This window comes from Triturus cristatus, chromosome 6, assembly GCF_964204655.1.
Source record: "Triturus cristatus chromosome 6, aTriCri1.1, whole genome shotgun sequence".
NCBI lineage: Eukaryota > Metazoa > Chordata > Amphibia > Caudata > Salamandridae > Triturus > Triturus cristatus.
The window spans coordinates 728,089,269-728,102,775 of NC_140589.1; the positions used below are offsets into that span (position 1 = coordinate 728,089,269).

At 41.6% G+C, this 13,507-nt stretch overlaps 1 long non-coding RNA gene across 1 annotated transcript in view; it reads right to left on the reverse strand.

Moving 5' to 3' along the window:
• Positions 1 to 724: 724 nt before the first annotated feature.
• Positions 725 to 13,507, reverse strand: part of LOC146817781 (uncharacterized) — a 152,675-nt gene continuing 139,892 nt past the window's right edge. Inside the window, exon 4 of the long non-coding RNA XR_014962589.1 lies at positions 725 to 1,098. This is a non-coding gene — a long non-coding RNA (uncharacterized LOC146817781). The remainder of the gene's footprint in view (positions 1,099 to 13,507) is intronic.

Genomic DNA, 13,507 nt, shown 5'->3' on the forward strand with positions numbered 1-13,507 from the left:
TGTGTCTAACGCGTGCAAAGTGTACTTTCAGCTTTTCGTGTCTTTAATCAGTAAATGTGTCCTGCATTATGATGTTTGAAATCTTGCGTCATCCCATTCTTACTATTTTACAAGAATTAGTTGGAGCTTTTGAATGTCTTGGCCTTCAGTAATGTGAATGGTGTTTTTTATTCCTTTAAAATGTCAGTCATCATTTCATCATCTCTGAAAACTTTGCAAAATCATGCAGTTGGTTGCTCACTGAGTGTTGTATATGATCACCATGTCCAAAAGAGCTCACCACAGTCCTCTTCATTCCCATGGCTGCGCGCCTCAAACTACAAATGAGTAATTTTTAGGAAATTGAATCGCAACGTGTTTCTCAGTATATACCACCTCCGTGGAAACATGAAAGTAATTCCCATAGTCCCAGACTCAAACATCTGGTACCCGATAAGCCGCCCTATGACTATGCTGTTCAGTATATGAAATGAATATGTGGCGTAGTTTAAAATCCATGTTTGAAGCATGGGCAAAAATGCAAATCCTGTTCTGAGCCAAGAACCAAAAAGATCTTGCTTAGAGATATGTGCAAGTATTAATTAAAGTTCTGATCAGGATTCTCTGTGTGATGTGGTAAGAAAAAACAACTTTGTTACAGATATTTCTGGAAAAATCTAGCAGTTGTTCCATTCAAAGGTGGATATTGCATAGAGAAATGTGGACTAAAAGGTTGAAGTTTTCACTGAATTTTATCAATCTCCCAATATAGCCTAGCTTAATCTTTGCCTTGACAGTGGTACCACAAGAATCTTTAAGCAATAGTAACTTCTCATTGTATGCAGTCATTCATGTCCGTTCCATCCACTGGTGACGTAGAAGGACATGAGGTTCCCCAGCTTCGGATTCCCTAGAGCACTGTGACTCTGCCTCACTCTCCGGGGCTTTTGGTGCTGGGTACGAAGGGGGCAATCATTGTATTCTGCTCTCCCTACCTCCAGGGCACACAGTCTAGAATGTGGAGCTTGGGGCCTGTTGAACCAGAAAACGCCTTTGGGTCTTCCTCTATTGATGCATATGTTCTCTTCCTTGGTGCTCTTCCTTTCAGAAGCCTTCCTTCTGGGTAATAAACAGAAGAAAACAAGGAATGGCAAAGAACCCAAGCAAACAGGAGACATATTTATTCTTTGACAGCAATTGTCACAAATTGTAGCAGAGGACTGATCGAAAAACAAGAGTAATAGTTTCTGGAACCCAATAGTCAGACGTCTCCACAGGAAAAGACCTCTGTTATAAAAAGTCTCTGCTCTAACATGGAGATAATAAGAAAGGTTTTGCTGCCTTATGATGCTAAAATACAGAGGAGAGACCAACGGACAGATGACGACAACTGAAGAAGAAGACTAAATGTAGGTTAGGCAGAAGCAGATAATGTCTTAACAGGCTGGAGAACAGATTCATAGGGAAAAGGAAATCTTAGCCAAAAAGAACAGATAAGTGTGAGGGACATTGTCAAAATGCATAGCAATGGCATGGAGGACAGAGGATTGCAACACACTGAATTGTTCACAATGTCTACATTTTAATGTGGCCAGCAACGAATTAAAGCTATGCTAGCATGAAATTGCTGCTCAGGAAACAAGACACTAAGATGAACCCATGCATGCATATAAGTATTGGGGACGTTTGATGCAAGCAACACGAGTCCCTACATTCAACATGGACTCATAATACACTGATGCCAGGGCCTCCAAGCCTCAAACAATCCCCAAGGATCAGAAAAGACTAGTACTTAATCTTAAAATGTTCAGGGTTGTTTGCTCCACCCATGGGTCCGGTTGAGTCTGGCTGCGAGACTGTGCTGAAACTGTGTCTGGAGAATTGAAGGTGTATTGTCACAATGTCTACACTAGACATGCATTTGTCACCTGGTAATGTCTCATTTGTTTCTATTCCTTTACGATATGCGCCCTGCGTGGCGCACATGTGTATTGCTTCCATTGACTTAATTTGAAATTTAATAAAAAGATTTAAAAAAAAAATCAGAAAAGACTAAAACGTATAATTGGGATAAAAAGCTAAAAACAGGCTGCTCATAGGGAATAACCACAGATGATAATCCCAGGCTGCCTACAGAAGCACACAAACACGTCATCAGTACCCCATTGGCACTAAAAACACAGATTTTGTCCAAGAGACTCGACGTCCAATGCCACAGAAGCCCAGAGATCCAGCACCCCTTTTTCAGTTTATTATTACAGGTACTCACCCGTGAGATTTGGCCTAAGGAATTCTATTTTAAGGTCTGCTCACTGAGTGAGGCCAGAGTTGGCACCTCCTTCAGGTACAATGCTCCATTTCAACATGGTCTTCTAACAACAAACATTTGTTAAGATAAATGTTTCATAAGAGGAAAAAATATAATAGGAACCCAGATTAAAGATTTTACATTTGCCCAGGCCAGCACCTCTTAATGAAAAAGGTGAGCCTGTCAGAGCATTAGTTGATTCCCCTCTCACAAGGTGAATGATAGCAAATTGGAGGCAAGACGTGATGCTCAGTTGGTCAGCAAGCACAGCAAGAGCATGTTGATCATTGGAATAGAGAGACCGTGTGCCCTCTCTGCACATCCACCTGGCCTACTTGAACAATGTGGCAATGCAAAAGAGAAGGGATTTAAATTACTTGTGGAAAGCGAGCAGAGTTTGGGTGATGGACATATCAGTCAGGAGAACTTTATATTTGTGCCAAGGGATTTAGAGGAAGCTTGAGCGATGACCTTTTGCTTCTTTAAATGAGTAGAGGTTGATCATGGAGCGGTTTTGAATGTAGCACGATTGACTAGAATGTTGTCATTTGTTGGATGGGTTCGTAGGCGCACTTTGGTGGATGCATTTTCAAATCATGTGCTGTAGTTGAAAGCAAGGAGTTGGAGCCTTTCAAGACCCATTAGAAAATGATTGGGTGAACTTGGGCCTCTTGACATTCGTTGGCTAGTTTGTGAACACCCTTTCAGTAGGCCTGAAAGAAGTGACGCTGAATTTGGGTTGACCAATAAGGAAACAGAATACACGATCTCTTATGGAGGCCATGGAGAGAGGCGTGTTTCATTAGGTTGAATTCGATATTAAGGCAAATCATTTGACATTGGGAAACAAGAACAACCTGGAATGAGTGGCCTTTCTTACTTTGTCACTCTATGGGGGCTTCTGTCTATATTTTATGACGCCTTATAGACAACGATGAATCTGCATTTATGAAAGGATGACAAGTATTGCCATTGCAGAACAATTTAAGCAAATTAGTTTTGACTGATAACAAGGGATTTATTTTGACACTGTTAGCTTGAAGAAGAGGCCAATCATGCAAAACATTACCTTTTTGTTTGTTTTCTTATTATGAAATGTGAGATACTTTGAAAAGGGTCTTTTAGTGCTAAGCACGTGAAACTGAAACTCACTGGCCAAGAATCTGCTAAGCATTAGCAAATGTGCTCTTGGGACCCTAGGCACCACTGAGTGATGAAAAGCATCACAAATGGCAGCGTCGATCAACTTCCTCATGCAAAAGTTTTTTTGCACTGAAAGTTGATGTAAGAGTAATGCTAATGGATTAACATTACGTAGCCTCAAACCCACACATATCTCACGCAAATTGTGGTACAGTCATTATCTGCTGGCAGTACACGCCCGCTGCGCCCATTGCATTGGGTTTTTGGGCAGGTCTATTAGTATTAGACTGTGTTCAAGTCAGCAATGTTAGTAATGAATACCATAGAGTGAGGGATAGAGCGTCTTCGCTAAGAAGCCCAGGCGGTAAGGTCATGACTGGTGAGCAGTAAATTTAAGGTCCTTAGGGGGCGGCGCCATTCACGGATGGGGTCGCCCAGGAGGAGGGACAAGGGGTCGCTCATAGAACTCCAGGGGCGGTACATCCGGTTGGATGGATGGGTGCGGGGAAAGGAGGGGAGTCACGCTTTCTTTAGGCTGGTTGGCCACCCCGCACTGGTATGGACGTCATTAAATGGCGCAGAGTGCAAGACCCCACAAATTGGAATGGAGTTCAGGGAACGTATGGCGGTAACCGGGGGGGGGAAGTACCCTCTCGGTAAGCAGGCCCTCTGCGCATGCGCAACTCCTACGGGAGGGCGTGGTTAATTGATAAGGATCTGACACCGGTTAGCGACCTTGCCGTAGGCCCAAATAGGATACGCAGAAAATAATTAATGTATGATTATGTCCAGATGTTAGATTCGGATAGGAAAACTATGTATTAGTGATAGTTTAAGGTTAGCCATCTGATATCTGTGCATATGAATTGTAATCAAGTGTTGTGTCATGTTTCTGCGTATAATTGTGTTAATATTGTTTATTTCAAAATTTTAATTTTGTTTTCATATTTTAATAAATACAGCCGGGGGTTGTTCGACCCCCGCCTCCAAAAAGTAATTACCTTCTCATGTCCCTCATTAGAAATGTGGTTTACGCGCAGGGGGAGGGGGAAATTCGGTAGTCCCAGACCATAGTTAGTAATGAATACCATAGAGTGAGGGATAGAGCGCCTTCGCTAAGAAGCCCAGGGCCTGTGAAGAACTGAGGCCGGCTACGAACGCGTCTGTTTCACTGTAGCTGTCTCCACTCGGAGGACAATGCAGACTTTCTATCCAAAAACGGAAGTATTAGCTCACTTTTAAAGCACGTTGCAGTGCTTCAGCCACTCTAACGGACACTGATGGGACTATAAGTGTTTCCATAAGAGTTTTTTCTAACGTCTGTATTAACACAGGGCAAATATAACAAACAGTATCTTGTAACACATAGCACCATTAGGGATTATATGAGAGTTGAGGGAGTTGAGGTCCTGTCGGTGGAGCTAATAGGTTGTATTTTATGTCTTGTCTCTTTTTTTTATTTGCATGTTGAATCATCACAGTAACTCCTAAACCAACGAGGAAAGTGAGTGAAGTTTAATATATTTCCTGCAGGTACTACTTATACAAGGTGCTGAAAAGCTGTCCGTGTGAAGCTCTTCCAACAATCAGAGTTAGTTAATCCATTTTAAATCTGTGTTCTCTCAAGCGTTGTCTGGAAGCCAGAGCATACTCACCTGGCAGCACCAAGGCGGAGCGCCTTCAAAATGGCGCTCACTGTGCATTTATGGGGACGTGGGGAGTGATCTCAGAATACTGTCCACATGACAAGATCTTTATTACAAATTACAACGCCCTTAAGAGGCACTTGGACGTGTTATAAATGAAAACTGCTAAAGGGTAAAGAGAGTCTGATATGCCCTTGCCAGTGTGTGTAATCCTTTTAAGTGGGAATTTTAGAAGGGAAGTAGGAATGACATACTCACTTTCCTTTTACAGTAAACCAAACCTGCATATTGTCCCAATGTAAGATAAACACAGGAATTTTCCATATTCGAGTAAACGTGTGTGGGAAGGGCCTGGAGTAGAGAAGTGGAGTGATAACAATAAAAACATACATACATACCCACGACCCGCACAAATTCTAACCCCGAGGTTCTGTAGTGATATCAGCGGGCCATGTAGTATGACATAGCACAACACTCCTGAGTCACCACAATATGTTTTCACCCATTGCGTTATAGTCAACCAATGGAACTTTATGCAGTGAATTAAGGCCATTAGTAGATGTTTGTGTGCATGCTTGTATGGGTCTGATTCTCAAAGCTTTGTCTGAGAGAAATTGTAGCTTACGCCTGACTTACTCTAAAATGTTCACAAGTAAGTTGCGCCTACTTTTGTAAGACAGACAGACAGACAGACAGACAGACAGACAGACAGATAGATAGATAGATAGATAGATAGATAGATAGATAGATAGATAGATAGATAGATAGATAGATAGATAGATAGATAGATAGATAGATAGATAGATAGATAGATAGATAGATAGATAGATAGATAGATAGATAGATAGATAGATAGATAGACAGACAGACAGATAGACAAATAGACAGATAGATAGACAGACAGACAGATAGACAAATAGACAGATAGATAGACGGCCAGCAGACCACCGTAACCAACTGTATTACGTCCCACAGAGAAAAACTAAACACATATTAATGCCATGTGATGACAGGGCACGTGACTCATCCCTTTGAGACCCTATCCACAGGGAAAATCCAACATTCTTTCCAAACCACACTTATTCATTGGGCCAGGGAAAGTACACTTGCATCCCTCCCATAGAGCCACGCCTGATGACAACCCACAGCCGCAGAAAAGCTCTGAACTAAAGCAATAGGAGACCAAGGAACTGATGAAAGTGTGCTATACAGAAACCAAGTTTTCTGTACATCGAGGTAAACAAGGGTTTCAAAAGCTGCCCTGTGCAGGATACCTTTTGTGCTTAAGCTCCTCTCGCTCAGTCACCTTGTAAACTAAAGCTGACCCCTCGCAGGTACCTCTGCAGAGCTCATGTTCAAAGTCTGGAGGACTGCGCATGCGAAATCACGACAGTCCGCCTAAGGGTTCACCGTACACCCCTTTAACTGGCACATAGACAACTGAAGCACCGCTTGAAAAGCAAGCTCTTCAAAGCCTATCTGAAAGCAAAACATGCATTAGCTACTTTAAATGCTTCACTCTATGCCCCAAGGATATTTGTAATATATGTTATTTTGTCATGGTAGTATGCACTTACTAAGTTCTAAAATATTATGAGTCTGAGCCCTGTCTGTGTGCAAGCGTGCAAAGAGAGAAAAGGTTCAGATGAAGGAAGACCTTTCATAGAATGCCTGAGCTGCTGACTTTTGAAATGAGAAACAGGTTTGAGTTCAGGCATCGACTCAACATCCTGTGATTCTGAGCACATAACTTAGTATCCCCCTACCTAAATAAAACAAGCATTGGCATAGCCAATAGGTATCGCCTTTGGGACCTAATAAGTGTTTAGCCATGCAACAGTTGATGTTGTTGCACCAAGGATATTGTGCAGGATAACTAAACACTTATAAAGACCCAAAAGCGAACCTATTGGCTATGCCAAAGGTTGTTGAGAAAGGTAGTGCCCAACCAAAAGGCGTTAATACCTTATCACTGGGCAAATCTAAGTAATATACAGGTTTATAAGTATAACATGTACATTTAATACTTTGTTGGGACCTCGTTCTTTTTTGCAAAAATGCATGCACTGGACGTTCACTGAATACTGTTTCACTTTTAGAGAATGTTAATTGTAGGAAAATGTAGATTTGTGCACAGTTCTTCACAAAACGTTTGGAAGATTTAAGGACTTGAAACAAATTATTTAATGGATATTATTTTGGGTGATTGGTAAATGTTTTCCCCTAAATGGTTGTGTCATTTGGCTTGTGGGCCGTGAACTTATATGTGTCGGCAGAAAAAATATCGGAACACAAACTGGATTAAAATGCGCCAATTAAAGCCAACCACCACCATTTAACTCCCGCAACCAGCCCTGTGATTCATCATGAATTGCCCAGAATTATCTTTATAACAGTTCTTATGTCTAAATTCCAAGAGGCTGCCAGTTGAGTCAAGAAGACACACTTGAAACTTGTGAAGTTGCATATTAGCCTGGACATTTCCTGCTGTTGGTTATCGCAATGTAAATAGAGTAAATCACTGGTACTATTTTCAGAGTCTCTGTTTATTAGAAAAGGCCCAGCCATTGCTCTAACAGCTCTCTTCGTATGTGCCAGAAATGTCTGCTTGGATAAACCGTAAGAGTAATGCTGACACATGTAAACACGGTTATGAGAAGTTATCAAAGGGCTGATATGATGATAAACCCCCAGGTGTCAGTGTTGTTAGTTGGTATTTCCTCAAGTGCGATTGATCCGTGATTTGTAAGAAAGGATTTCCTCACCTCAAGCACGACTTTAAGATGGTAAAAATTAAAACAAAAAAGGCAATGGCTATGGAATTATCGCAAATTCTTCCAAAATTAGCATCCTGGGAATATGGAGTGTTAATACCTGTCTGTTATTATCGCCTCCTTTTTTTCGTGTAATTGAACAATGCATATTTGGATAATTTGTAACCATCACCCATGTCGCAAGATGCCAGATGGTTCGAAGCTAGAAAAACAAGCAGGAAGTGGGATAAGGGAGGGGGTAGGGCACGTTGCGCGTACTAAGGGGAGAGAGGCACGCATGCTGGCAAATGGTGAGCACTTTCGCGGCCGCTTTGATGTTCTCAGTGGCCGCGCGGCTCACTGAGAACATCAAAGCGGCCGCGAAAGTGATCACACAGGCTGACAAATGGTGCGCGCGCCCGGCGCACATGCACTGTAGCTGGAGGCCTGAAAAGCCACTAGTTTGCACTTCTAAATCCCGCTTACTAAAACTCTCGCCAGAGCAGCGCTTAAGCGCTGGCTCAGGCGAGACCTTAAAAATGGCACTTTGTGTAATATAATTTCATACTCATGTAAAGTTCTCAACTTAAACAGGCAATCATGCAGAGGCGGGGATGTTTCCATTTTATTCAAATCCCACGCTAATGTATGAGCAACATCAGGCAAGCTTTGTCAGGTCTGAATGTTGACCCAGCGACCTCCCTCCTGGAAGTTACATTCTGTGAGATTTAGACTGCGGCGCCATCAAGATGGACCCAACTAATCTTCGGAATGCATATATTTTTTCCGAAGAGGGTTTCTACCGCTGTTGTTTTGGAACATCACAAGCTTCGTAAAATTTACAAACACTGGAAAGTTTTGAGAAGAAACACGAGGCTGCAGAGGAAAAATAACTGAAACATCGCACACCCATAGTATCACAGCACTCCAAAAAACAATTAAGACAAACATGATTGGATTCTCCTGCATTTCTGGCCAAATAACATCTAATTGTACATGTTGTCTACTTTTAGGTCTCGCCTAGGCAGCGCATGCGATGTCTCTTCGAGAGATGTTGTATCTACTCTGTGGGCCTTCAGCCAGCCCCTAGCTTTTAATTTGTTGCTTTGCATGTCCTTCTCAAAGGCTTGCTTCTGTTTGGTCAATGTGGGTTATATGTCCCTCCTTTTTGTGTGCCGACCCCTCCCATGGAGCACACCCCATCACGTGTTGGCTTGCCCTTTTGTGCATGTAGGTTTGTATAAGCGCACTACTTTTTTATTTGGTTTCTGTCTGTGTTTTTGTAATGTCGAGATATCTTCCTGAATGAGTTCAACCAACAGGAGTTCCTTTGCCGTACTGCTAATTAACTTACTTCTATCGGCATTCTACATTTGTCATTTTGTTTCTGTTTCACGTGATCATCATGTATTTAAAAGTTTTTTTTAAATATTAGGCATGGGGCGAACCGATGCCGACAATCGAACCCGGGTCCCCAGTTTCAAAGTCGGCAGCTCTGGATGTTACACCACATACTTTGCTTTACTGGGCATAGGCATCAGTGTGTTTGGCTTGGCTAAGATCTGCTACTAAAAGTTAATGGAACTAGTGCTGTTTAACTAAATTGTTGCCAAAGGCAGCCAGCATTTCAGAGTTTCGTAATTAAAATACAATGGTCCTGTTATAATAAAATATAAAACATATTCCAATGAAATTTAAAATGCATTTGGTATACTTTAACACAAACTACATTCTTAAGTTATTTTGCTTAATAAAAATAAAAGATTTAGTTTTGATTTTACTTGTGATGTCTGGCTACATAAAATAGTGAGCTTGTTTTTCTCAAAAATTTCGTTTTTTTGTGACAAATTGGAAATACCCTCATTCAAATATGGCTTTTACATCGCAGCCTTCCTGCTTCTCTTCCTAGTTCCCGTTTTGCACAGTTTGAGTCCGCATGCCGCAGGGCTCCACGATGTCTCTTTGTGACGTTAAACGCATGTTTGTGATGCACCCATCTAGTGTCATTGGTTCTGATCTTGCCCCGGCTGCCTGAGTGGTGTTTACAGTCCACTCCCCGATGTTTGGAGTATGATGGTGGCAGGCGGTGGACAGCAGTGGCAGGAATCAAGTGGTGTTTGTGCGACTGAGGGACAGGGCCGGGACCTGGTGGCCCAACAAGCCCCTGATCCGAAACCTGCTACTCACTTTGGGTGATGATCAGCACGTTTAAGACACAGAGTGCGGCGAGCTGCATTGTGTGAGTGTGAAGGTGCTCACTGGGGAAGAGCCCGAGCTCTGTCGCTACCAGGTGAGGGCCCACATCTGAGTAAATAGCGTCACTGCCTGGTGCTAGTTTTATCAAAGCTTTTCCCTTTCTCGTTGTTTCCCTATTCCTTCTTGTCCTTTTTTCCTTTTCATCCTTTCTCTCTCTTGCTTTGAACTGAGAGCAAATTATGCAAATTCATTTACAGAACGTATAGAAACCAGACAGTATAATGTCCGGTGTCAGCTAGTTCAGATCACATCATATGGTACATGAAGTAACCAGCAAAGCTGTTATGCCACCCTATTCATCCACAGCTTGCTCTAGCCAGCATATTAAGCCTAACCTTCATATATGTTCTCCATGTCACCTTTAATTAAATTATGACCACATCTAGGACCAACATCTTTCACACCCATACGCAAATAAGTACTTCTCAATGCAGTGCTATAATGTGCCTATTAGTGTAAATGAATCCACGTTAAAGAACAGTAAATGTTGTAAAACCTAAAATGATGTGCCATGGATAAATACTTATAAGGTCCCAAAGGGCGAGACTTACTGGCTATGTCAATGCTTGTCTGTTTACAGTTTTGTTTATTAACGCTTCATGCACAAAACCAGGTTAAACTGTCAAAAGTATGGAAATTATTAAAATTCAGACATTCTTAAATAATTCATACAATATATCACCTAACAGTAACACAATACATCAATTGAGTCATGGCAGGTCAAATTTAATATACATTGTGGGCTATATGCCAGTGTGCAAGTGGGAAAGTGTAACACAGAGCTAGGGGGCCTGCTGATTAAAAATCAACTTTAACAGCTTACTTAATATTCAAATCCTGTGTTCCTGGTCTCTTATCGACCATTGCACCAGTCTTTAAAAAAAGGGGATTGTATGGCCCCTAAGTGTTACAGGCTCATCTCACTGATAGATAGTACTGTTAAAGTAGTAGGAAGAGTGATCTATAATCGCTTTGTTGAGTGGACTGAAGAGTACGGTATTCGTAGCGGTTTAGGTATGACTGAGAAGTGCTTAAACTTGAGTTTAATTATAAATAAGTATATCGTGGTTCAGTGGTGCCCTATGTATTTAGGGTTTATGGACCTGTCCAAGGCTTTCAATTCTGTGAACAGGTCCTAGCTGCGGTTAATGCTGTTGGAAATAGGTGTTCAGCTCCCTTTGGTCAATTTTCTGTATTGTCAGCATGCAGACCTAAAAGCCAAGGTGTGTATCAGCCCCAAAGGTGATATGTAATCAGAGATTAGTTGAAAGCGTGGTATGCGCGAAGGGTGCATATTGCCCCCCTTGCTTTTTATTATATATATAAAAATGGTCTCTGCCCTCATTTGACCTCTAGTCTTGTTGATACTCCGAGAATTGCTGGCACTCGGGTATCAGCACTGCTATACGCACACAACACGGTTCTACTGGTTCATACTCCTAGTGCTTTATGTATGCTAGTGGATCGCTTCGCTCTTTTTATGTGTATTCTTGATATGACCACAAATTATAGCAAGTTGCAAATTATGCCTTGTGGGCCTGGCAAACAAAGGCTTAAATAGACTTACTATCAATGGCCAGTCGCTGATTGGTGTCAAAGAATTTAGTTACTTGGGCATTATCTTTAACTCCCTAGGTACTTGGCATCCCCAGGTGACCTTGTGCCGGTCAGCATAGCAGATTGTTGGGAGCCATTTTTCATCTTTCTAGTGCCACGCTTAAAGGTAACATATCACCGCTACTGAAAGTTTGCAATACCCAAGGTATCCTGGGGGCAGTGTATGGGGCAGGAGTATGGGGCTATCAAAATGTTTCTTTACCTCAGTCCGAAGAAAATCGTATTTATAGTAGGTTTTTATACCTCCTCCAACAGCTTCGAGTTATATCGTTCACGCAGAGCTAAATCAGCATTAAATCAAGGACATGGTTCACCTGGCCCCTTTGTCACTTTGGATCAGCGTTTGGGTTAACCCTCATGCTAAGCTCTGTAGAGACATTATCTTGGACTGTCTAGGCCTGGGCAATAGAAGCCAAATACCATGGCTGAGCTACATTTCAAGTTCCTTAAAGGCCATTGGGATGTCTTCCCTTTTTCATCTCCCATAAACATAAGAAAAGAAGACAAAATGCGGGTTAAACAACTCTACCTGCAGTCTCGTGAAGATACAAGACTCGCGGTTGAGACTACAAAATGCACTGTGTCATCGTAGGTCTCTTGCTACTCCCGAGTTAGCTTTGTATCTTTCACTTGATCTGACGCATTGGGAGAGATCTCTGCTTTTTCGCTTTATATCTAGTACTGTATGGCGGCTATTGTGCTTTGTTAGGTTGTGCACCTTCGTGGGAGCCCTCTCCCATCTTGCCCCTGTGATGATACTTCAGAGCAGTCTTTGTTGCATTATATGTCTTTTGTATTTATTTCAACCACCCATGTAAGCACTTTCTAAAACTGCTGCTAAAAACCCTTGGTTACTGCAGGAGTAAAGATGATCTGTACCGCCTGCAATTGAGGAATACCCCAAACATTTGCTTTAGCATATGTTCTTTCCTGAAAGCTGCTATTAGAGCTAGGAGAACCATGGAGGGTTAAACATATTTCCCAAGGGATGGGATGGAACATATTCCTCATTTCAGATATATTGGCTTTGTGTAGCTTTTAATTATTTATTGTTATATAAATTGGAATTTTAATTAACTTATTTTGATGATTATGTAACGATTGCGGTAGCATTTTAGGCATTTCTTTTGACTGGTTGCTGTTAGTTGATGATTGAGAAATTACGCTGTTGTTTTCCAATTGCGGAAATTTAACAAAGTTGGATTGTGTTTGTGATGTTGTTTCTTTTATTGCAGGATCTTTTGATTGATTGGTTGAATATTACATTGTGTTATAATTAAAAAAGCAAAATGTGATACCAATTGGGACAAATATGTTTTTTGAAGAAATATAATCTGTACAGCCACATATTAAGTGGGAAAGAGTTTTTGATTGATAACCACCTACTCTATAAAGGCATCATGAACTTTATTTTCATTGTTAGGCAACATGTTATCCACCTAATAATTTACCAACTGAGCGGTAGCTTCCTTCACGCACTGAAATGTTCCACTAGCAGTAGAAGATTTTCATGTACACAAAAAGCACAGGTACGCACCAGGATTATCAGTGCAAGCAACTCAATATGAAATGCATGTTCCACATTCCCCAGATGTATACATAAGCAGACAACGCAAGCTTCACAAACAGGTAAAATAGAGAAAATGGCAGACAAAACTTCACTCACAAGCAAAGAATAGGTACAGCACAGACCGCAGTGTAGTGCCAGGCCACTGTTATTATGAGGGCAGTTGGTGTGTTGCCTTCATCTAATGACATCATCCTGCAGGTCCGAAGACTTGGGGCCTATCTTCTGATCTTACAGA